This window comes from Ursus americanus, chromosome 18 (genome assembly GCF_024610735.1).
Source record: "Ursus americanus isolate L20-20 chromosome 18, mUrsAme1.1.p, whole genome shotgun sequence".
Lineage (NCBI taxonomy): Eukaryota > Metazoa > Chordata > Mammalia > Carnivora > Ursidae > Ursus > Ursus americanus.
The window spans coordinates 12,503,180-12,512,009 of NC_142144.1; positions in this window are offsets into that span (position 1 = coordinate 12,503,180).

Below are 8,830 nucleotides of genomic sequence, written 5' to 3' on the forward strand. Positions count from 1 at the left end.
CCCCTCAGGACTTGGGCCGGGGTGTCTAGGTGGGGCTTTTTCTAAGTGCCTTCTCTGCATTCGACTCTGGCTAGAGGCGCCCTCAGAGACCATTCTCTCCACCCGTCATGCCTGCCTACTTCTGCTGTTAGAGATGAGAAAGACTAGTCGTTCTCACAGCAAACCTAATCATTTGAAAAGAAGCCATAAGTGGAAGTTTGGGAAAGTATCACACTGTGTTTGGTCCTTTTAGTGTAGAGGTTTCAAAGAATAAATGTATGTGTCATATATATGCTGAAAGCAGTCTGGTGAAAGGTTTGTAAAATACCAGTGTTAACTTGGTTGACCCATTGTTTGAAATGACAAGAGTGGGGGCGCCTGGATGGCTCAGTTGGTTAAACGTCTGCCTTCGGCTCAGGTCGTAATTCCGGGGTCCTGGGATCAAGCCGCATGTTGGGCTCCCTGCTCAGCAGGGAGTCTGCTTCTCCCTCTCCTTCTGTCCCTCTTCCTGGCTCTTTCCCTCTCTCTCTTTCACTTTGCACTCTGTCTCTCAAATAAATAAAATCTTGAATTTACAAGAGTGAAGGATTGAGGGAAATATTCAGGAAAGAGGTATGAGCTATATTTGTAATCTCAGCTCTGTTTTATCAAATGCAAAATATAACCCTAACCACGGACATCCGTAACTGGCATCTCCATGTTGGGTAAGAGGATCACATGAGGAAAGGTTTTCAAAGCATGTCAAAAATCAACAGCAAAGTTTTTTAAAGCCAAATATTCCAGAGCGCTGTCCCCTGTCTATTAAGTTATATACAGTTAATTTCTGAATCAGCAAATACATCTGTGATTTTTTAATACTATTGTATAAAAGGAATAGGATTAATTCTTTTTTTTTTTTTAAAGGTATTTCTTTTTTTTTTTTTTTTAAGATTTTATTTATTTATGTGACAGAGAGACAGCCAGCGAGAGAGGGAACACAGCAGGCGAGTGAGAGAGGAAGAAGCAGGCTCCCAGCAGAGGAGCCCGATGTGGGACTCGATCCCGGAACGTCGGGATCACGCCCTGAGCCGAAGGCAGACGCTTTAACGACTGCGCTACCCAGGCGCCCCGGAATAGGATTAATTCTTGCCTTATAAATTGAATGTTAAGTATTTCCTATATGTAATCACTATGTTCCTAAAGTATGATTTGATCCCAAGGCCTGTGGGTGGCTCAATCAGTTAAGCACCCAACTCTTGGTTTTGGCTTGGGTCATGATCTCAGGCTTGTGAGATCGAGCCCCACATCAGCCTCTGAGCTCCTCTGGGAGTCTGCTTGAGATTCTTTCCATCTCCCTCTGCCCTCCCCCTGCTCTCTCTCTATTTTTTTTTTAAAGATTTTATTTATTTGTCAGAGACAGAGAGAGAGCACACAAGCAGGGGGAGCTGCAGGCAGAAGGAGAAACGGGCTCCCCGCTGAGCAAGGAGCCCGATGCGGGGATCCATCCCAGCACCCCGGGCTCATGACCTGAGCCGAAGGCAGACACTTAACCAACTGAGCCACCCAGGTGTCCCTCCCTCTCAAATAAATCCTAAAAGATGATTTGATCCTATCCTACTTACCCTGATGTCTCCCTCTCCTGCTTGTCCAGTCCTTCAACAAATCCTGTCAACTTTACCTTCAAAATCCATCTTGAATTCAACCACTTCTCACCACCCCCAACACCCCTGTTTTTGTTCCAGCTGTTGTCCTCTCTTGCCCGGACTCTTGCAGTGCCTTCCTGATGGTCTCCCTGCCTCCCTGGTGCCTCCGTAGAGTCAATCTCCCACACGGTCAGCCAAAGCGATCCTTCTTAAAATCTGAGCACGTCATTCCTGCGTCTGGCTTTGCATCACACCTTGAGTAAAATCCAAAAACCTACAGGGCCCTGAATGGCCTGTCCCTGACTGCCTGTCTGTCCTTAGGGCACGCTGTTACCACCTTTGTTCACGGGGCTCCAGGCACCCTGGCCTTACTGTTTCTTGAATCCAAGGGGGCCCCAACCCCAAGGCCTTTCCATCAACTGTCCCAGAGAGCCCACTCTCTCATTCATTCGTGTCTCTGTTCAAAGATCAGTGATCAAGCGGCCACCTGACCTCCCTTTCTAAAGTCACAGTCCTGTCAGCTCTCAGTTCTCCCCCTTCTTCATTTTCTTCAAGCATTTACCACTACCTAATTTGAAATATCAATTTGTTTTACCTTTATTTTTTTCATTAGAATGTAAGTTCCATGTGAGCAGGAACTTTTATTCACTGCTCTATGCCCAACATTTAAAACAATGTGTGGTATTATGTAACAGATGCTCAGTAAATATTTGTTGATGAAAAATTGGAAGTGTGGTACTTGAGAGCTGAAGGGCCTTGAGAGGCTGACCCAATGGCCCCTCATGGCCCAGGTGGAAGAAAAATAAATAACCCCAGAGAGAAAAAGGGACTTGGCTAGGATCATGTAGTTAATGGGAGAGCACCAGGTAGAACCCGGGCCTGCAAACACCTGAGTTTGGTGTTTGTTACCCGGGCAATCTGGCATGTCCCTTCTTTTTGTATACCCCACAAAGCTAAGAATGGCTTACTTGCGGGGTGCCTGGGTGGCTCAGTCGTTAAGCGTCTGGGATCGAGCCCCACATCGGGCTCCTCCGCTGGGAGCCTGCTTCTTCCTCTCCCACTCCCCCTGCTTGTGTTCCCTCTCTTGTTGGCTGTCTCTCTCTCTGTCAAATAAATAAATAAAATCTTAAAAAAAAAAAAAAAAAGCCTTCGGTCAATTAAAAAAAAAAAGAATGGCTTACTTGCTTTTAAATGTTGAGGAAAAAGAATATATTTTGTGACGGATCAAAAATACATGAATTTTAAATTTCAGCGTCTGTAAAAATAAATTTTTCTTGGAACATAGCCATGTCCACTCACGTCTGGCTATTTTCCCACTACAGTGATAGGACGGTGCACAGTGAGCATGGTCAGTCCCTCATCACGTCTTTTGAGATAGAGAACTGGCCGTCCATGCCTAGTACCATCGCTGCACTGAAAACAAAAATTACATGGGTACGGACTAGACGCCCTCCTTGTACACCTGGGGAAACTAAGACCCAGAGAGCTTTGGCATCAGGTATCCCCTGAGTTAGACTGGTGGCTCCAGCTGGGTAAGCAGGCTGGTCAGGACTCCGTTCAAGTGACAAACACTACTCCAGCTGCCTTCTGGTAGAAATTTATTTGGCTCACGTAACCAAAAAGTCCAGGTGTTCAAGTGATACAGTCAGGAATCGATCTCTTGATTGTGTTTTCATCTGGGTTGGTTCATTCTCAGGCAGGCTCTCCCTAGTGGTCTCTGGAGAGAGACTTGAATCCCAGGTATAAAAAACAGATCTGTCAGAATTTATCCCAGGACGTGGGACTGTATCTTCCTCCTGCATTTGGTCTTACTTGGCTAGGATTACTAATTACACAGAATGGCATTTCATTTTTAATATGTCCTGTGACCTTCGTAAGCCAGAAATAGAATTTAAAATGTAGCCTCAAAGAAAATCAAACAAATTAAGTTTTCCTCTTCTAAAAACAGGTCTCTCCCTATTGAGAAGCTTTCTGGTGGGTGATCTCATCAAAAGGAAAGTTACTCATTCTTCAGACATGCGCAGACCATCAGCCCCGTGCCAGGCTTGGCGAGTGTGAGATGGCAAGCCACGGTCCCCCGCACACTCTCACGTGCCATGATAAAGGCAAGATCCGGGAGCTGGGAGAGGGCCGAAGACGGGCACCTGACCAAACTGGAGACAGAGGTGAGGGCATAGACCATTTTCTGGAAAAAGCAACTCATGAGCTGAGTGCTGCAGGATGTTTAAACACCGGCCAGGCAAAAGGTTTAAGAAAAATGTTGGAGGAAGAGAAACGAAGGCCATTGAAGTGAGAGCTAATCGTAAGAGGAGGTAAGACACTTGCAAACACCTAGACCCATAGGCTAAGCGAGGTGTATGAGGCCTTCCACAGTCTGTCCCCAAACACCTTCTCCCCCTAACCAGACCCAACTGCTCGAACACCCCAAATGCAATGCGATCTGCCAGACCCCCGTGTCCTTGTTCAAGATGTTCCTTCTACCTGCGAAGTCCCCTCTGCACATCCGCACCCCGTTTGTCAAACAGACATCTTCCTGGTCATCCTCACTGCCCCCGAGGCAGTTAATTGTCTTTCTGCTCCTCAGACGCCTGATTCTGTGGTAGCTTCTATCACCGTAGGTTTTACAGGAATATATAAATAATAAAATGTGTATGTTTTTAAAATTTTTTTTAATTATTTAAAATTTTTTCTAATTCAAAAATCGTTCTCATTGGAAATAAGATTAGCCTCGGGGACAAGGTGCTTTCCCCTGAAAACAAAAAGCAAACAACCCTCTTCTGTATGTGGAGTTCATCCTTGATGCTATAAAAATCTCAACTCCCGTGGCTTCAGCTGCTGTCCCTGCACTGATGGCTCTGGGGTTCCTTTCTGCAGCTCCAGCCTGTCTTCCGAACCACAGACCTAATACCCAGTTCATTCCTGGGCATCTCCACCTGCATACTCCCCTGGCCCATTGAGCCCAAACTGAGCTCATTATTTCCTCTTGCCCCTCCACAATCGCTCCCGTGTTCCATGCCCTTGGGGAACATCACCGGTCCCCCACTCCTCACATCCCATCTCCTAAATAACCAACTTTACGTATCAGTTATTGGTGATGTTACAAAATCTCATATAATACAGGTAATAAATGTATTACATATTATATATACTATGGTTCTACATAACATCATGTAGCTTCAATGTATAAATATTATTTAGGAACCTGTGTGTGTTTTATATATAGTTAGAAATACATATAATATATGGTCATAAATAACATAACAAAGTGACAGGTGACAATTATGTCTTCATTATATTCCTTCTTTCCATCCTTCCTGTCCCTGCAAGAGCCACCTCACCTGTCCCTTAGATTATTGCGATACCTTCAGGACTCCGTGAAGGACTCAGCCCCTTCGAGTCTATCCTCAAGCCACTGCTTCAGTCATCTTTCCAAACCCCCAATGTGACCACGTCATCTTCACGCTTAAAAGCCTGCGATGGCCCCTCAGAGTTTATATGTGAAAGCTGACGTTCTTTAGCAGGTGTACAGGGCTTATCTTAGTGTAACCTGTCCTTCAGCCTTCTCTACCCTCTGCTGGGAAAAAGGTTAATAGGAGAGATCTTCAAACAGTGCGGCCAGGGCAGAATTCGGTGAGGAGGGGACATCGAGCCCTTTGAGGACTCACCACTTAATGAGCATTTTCTGTGCTCTCGTGACGCTTGCTGGGCGACCACGTGCTTGCTGGGTGCCAGGCCGGTGCCAGGCTTCTAACTTGGAGATGTATCTTGGTCTTCCGGGCTCATCGCAGCTCATGTGGGTTCTCTGTTAATGCCTCGTTTATGGTTAAGGAAACCGAGGCTCCTAGAGTTTGGTGCCTCCCTTAGGCCCCCCCAACCAGCATGTAAAAGCGTCAGGAGGAGCTCAGGCTACCCGACTCCAAACCCAGACTCCCTAGTCACCAGGTCACACTGCCTCTGCTGCTTTCTGTACAGTGTGGCTGCAAGACGCGTAGCTTTCGAGATGAACCCAAACTCCTCACCTGGCACTCAGCCCGCCACGGTCTGGCTCCTTGGACCTCCTCAGCCTCATCCAGCAGACCATTCCCTGGGCACCCACTCTCCATCCTGACCCAGCTCCCCTCAGGCGCAGCCTGAGTCACAGTCACTCATCCTCTAGGACTCCGCTCAGAGGTCACCTCCTCCAGGACGCTTTTCCTGCCACACCTCCCCTGTAAGCCAGGTGAAACGCCCCTCCTCTGTGCCACCCACTGTGTAGCTCCTGTCACGTCAGGCTGCAAATGCTGGGGCTGTCTTCTCTCCCCATAGACTGGGCTCCTCACAGGCGAGGACCAGGGTTGTTCACTCTGTGTTTCCAATGCCTGGCCTGGCAAGGAGTAAGAGCTGGCCTGAATTCACACAGCAAATGTCAGAACTGGTAGGGGACTCTGGGTGACTCTGGTTGCTCACATTCGCTGTATACTTGAGGTCTAAAAGGCCCTGTCACACTGATTATTCCATTTACGCCTCTGAGACTGATATCATCCCCGTAGGTGAGAAAACGGAAGTCCAGTTAGGTGACTTTTCCAAGTTCGTCCAGCCAGGAAGTGACCTTGGATCTATCTGACTTCAAGGCTAGTGCTGTTTCCATCACCTCCCTGGTGATCTGATTCAAATAACACACACATTTTACTGACGGGGACACCGAGGCCAGAGGAGCAAATTGCTTTTGCCCAGGTCATACAGTCCGTCCCCCATTCTGTGGTCTTTCCTTTACTCAAACAGGAAATGCCCAGGAGGGTCACAAGGTGAGGACTGGGTCCCGAGCTGGGAAAGGGTGTACTGCCTATGTCTCTAGCCATTGCTCATTTCCCATTTGTCAAACCTGCATGTTTAAATCTTGTATTGAGTATTTACTCTGAAATGGCTTTCATCTAACGTCCCCCCCCTTGCTCACCAATTTAGCTGTCAGAGTAAATAAATGTGAAGCTGGGTCTCTAGCCTCCCCTGGGCTCACATTACCTTCCTAGAATTACACCCCAGTGGGGCGGAACCGCTGCTGGGGGTTGCAGGGGGAGCTCCCTTGAATAATCCAGTTACTCTTGAAGCCTCTTTTTAAACTCAAACTTTGGACCTAGACTCAGGTGGAGAAAGATGGCAAAATTCACCTTGGAGGATGAGATGACCACATCCTGTTTAGTGACCAGGAGAAAGAATGAGGTAAGGACTAGATCACATTGTACCTTCAGGATGCTTATGACGTCACACATGCACGATGCTGATGACATTGTAGATACAGACTCCGAATGACATTATACACTTAAAGTGCTTATACGGTGCCAGAAACTGAGGCGACACTTTAAAATATTAGTTTTTAATAGGTGGTTCATTGTCATTACATTCCTGAGAGATAAGTGTTGGTATCTCTATTTGCAAGTAAGGAAACTAAGGCTCAGAGAACCTAAGTGACTTGCCCACAGTCTCCTGTAGGAAGAAATCAAGTATCCCAATGGAATGCCCTGAGTTTGCCGATCCTGATTTTGCCAAGGTCACTCACATATGGACTCTTTTCTGCTGGAGTCAGGAGTTGTTAGAAGAGAGATTTCTTTTCCAAAGTTAAGTTCACTCCTGTCCTTTTTGAGGTCAGGCAAGCCTTGGGTTGGAATAAGGGTTCTGCAGCCCCCTTAGGTAAATTATTCAGAAGAATATTAGATTATTTGGTTGATGTATGCCCTGCCATCCCCATCAAAAACAAAACAAAACAAACAACTGATAGAGCTTCTAGTAGAATCACACCTGGAAAATGTAGCCCGTCCATGCTGTCATGATGGGAGCCCTTTGACATGGATCATTTGCTCAGTTTCCACAAGGATAAGAAGTGGACTCTGTTGTCACCCCCATTTCACAGATGAGGAAACTGAGGCCGAGCCAGGGACTGAATACCTTGTCCGGGGGTTACCAGGTAATAAGGGGCAATGCTAAGACTGGCATCACAGCAGTCTGGCTCCAGAGTCTCTCTCACTATTGAGATTAACACCCCTTATCCCAGTTTTGATTTCCTGAGCACCTAATCCGAATTCAGGAGCGGAACCGCATAGTAGGTAAGAGTTTGGGTTTTTGAGTCTGAGTGCTACTACAGCCTGAGATGAGGCTTCTGTAAGCTTGTTTCCTCAACTACACAAAATATAATAACGGGGCACCTGGCTGGCTCCGTTGGAAGAGCAATCAAACTCTTGATCTCAGGGTGGTGAGTTCGAGTCCCACGTTAGGCATGCAACCTCCTTAAAAAAATAAGTATAATAACATAAGGTCCTTGTTGGGTTGCTGCAAGGGTTAAGGAGTATACTATAGTAGCTGAGTTTATTCAGTGCAAAGAGATCATTAAGGGGGTGGAGGTTGTTCATCTGTGGTTACACGGATGTTTAAGGGTGCGTGTGTATGCGTGTGCACACGTGTGTATATGCACACACCTCACTCGCTTTCTCATTGCAATCGTGCTCTTCGTGTAAAAGATTAGGATTCAGGGGCGCCTGGGTGGCAGAGCGGTTGAGCGTCTGCCTTCAGCTCAGGGCGTGATCCCGCGTTATGGGATCAAGCCCCACATCAGGCTCTTCCGCTATGAGCCTGCTTCTTCCTCTCCCACTCCCCCTGCTTGTGTTCCCTCTCTCGCTGGCTGTCTCTATCTCTGTCGAATAAATAAATGAAATCTTAAAAAAAAAAAAGATTAGGATTCAGAGAGAAACTTTGCACTCCGAATTTCTGGGTCTGAGAGCAGGAAATGACTAGGAGGGGGTGGGAGATGCCATTGGCTGCGGCTGGGGCTGGGGCTGGGACTGTGTATCTTGGTGTCTGTAGTGGAAGAGTATGTGTATCTTTCAGGGATGTAGGTGTAGGTTTTTAGTGTGACATTGGTGTGCAGATACCCTTGCCTGCCATGTGTGCCCACGTGTGTGCATGACTGAGGCTGTAACTACCGGGAATCCCGTGTCTTTTTCCGCCTGTAAATGGTTATTTTGCCATCTGTAGGAATGTGCGTGCGTATCTGTGGGGGTCCGAGTAGAGGACGTGAGGTTTTACGTGGGTTTGGAGCTCTGTAGGTGTCTGTGCTTTCTTCTCTAAGTACAGGTGTAAAAACAGTTGTGTGGGGTGCACATCTGTAAATGAGGGCAATTAGGGGTTGTGACGGTGTGCCTGATGGCAGGGGCGGGGGGTGCGGGTGTCGTGATGTCAGTAAGGCTGGATCTAAGTCTGAG